Source organism: Pleurodeles waltl, chromosome 4_1 (genome assembly GCF_031143425.1).
Source record: "Pleurodeles waltl isolate 20211129_DDA chromosome 4_1, aPleWal1.hap1.20221129, whole genome shotgun sequence".
NCBI lineage: Eukaryota > Metazoa > Chordata > Amphibia > Caudata > Salamandridae > Pleurodeles > Pleurodeles waltl.
In genome coordinates, this window is record NC_090442.1 from 6,626,468 (window position 1) to 6,627,438 (window position 971).

Consider the following 971-nt stretch of genomic DNA (forward strand, 5'->3'; position numbering starts at 1 on the left):
TTTAGCAAATAAATAAAATGTGCTGTTAATTTGTTTTTTCTTGATGGTGTTCTATAACCAGCCCCAAATCACAAAGGTGTTTCACATTTACAGTGCATCAAGCAGTAGAAGGGTTAATTTTGTCAAGTTCTCTGTTCCTCTCTTGCACCATTCACACAAATAAAGGGGATGCTGCTGGTGGGACGAGTAGTTACAAACACTATGGCCCAGATGTATACTCTGTTTGTGCCAAATTTGCGTCATTTTTTTTTACACAAATTTGGCATAAACCTAACCTCATATTTATACCTTGGCACTAAACATGTCTAGTGCCAAAGTTTTGGAGTTAGTTATTTTTTGCCTGCGGGAAACTACCTTGCGTCAATGACATGCAAGGTAGGCGTTCCCGTGCAAAAAATGACAATATGGCCTTAAAGCCATATTTATCCCCCCTGTTCTAAAATCAAGCATGGGGGGAAGGGGACCTTAAATAATGGCGCTAAGCTTGCTTAGTACCATTATTTAACGCCTGGGTCAGGGCAGGCGTTAGGGGGCCTGTGGCCCTATTTCCATGGTCAGAGACCATGGAATGGGCCCACAGGTGCCCTTACCTAGCCCCAGGGACACCCCCACCTACACCAGAGGGACACCAGAGGATTGGGGGACCCCATCACAGGTACGTTAGGTAAATATAAGTACGTCTTTTTCAATTTGTTTTAAAAGTGTCATAGGGGGGCCTAACACAGGCCTCCCTACATTGCACTGGGCCCAATGGCCATGCCCAGGGCACATATTTCCCCTGGGCATGGCCATTGGGGGTGGTGGGTATGACTCCTGTCTTAACTAAGACTGGAGTCATGTTGATGGGGGTTGTACATCAAAAAATGACGCTAGTCTGGTCAGAGGCATTTTATTGCCTCTAACCAGACTAGCGTCACCCTTTGACCACAACCTCCTGTTCCCCTTATGCCTCCCTCACCTGGCTAGGGCCT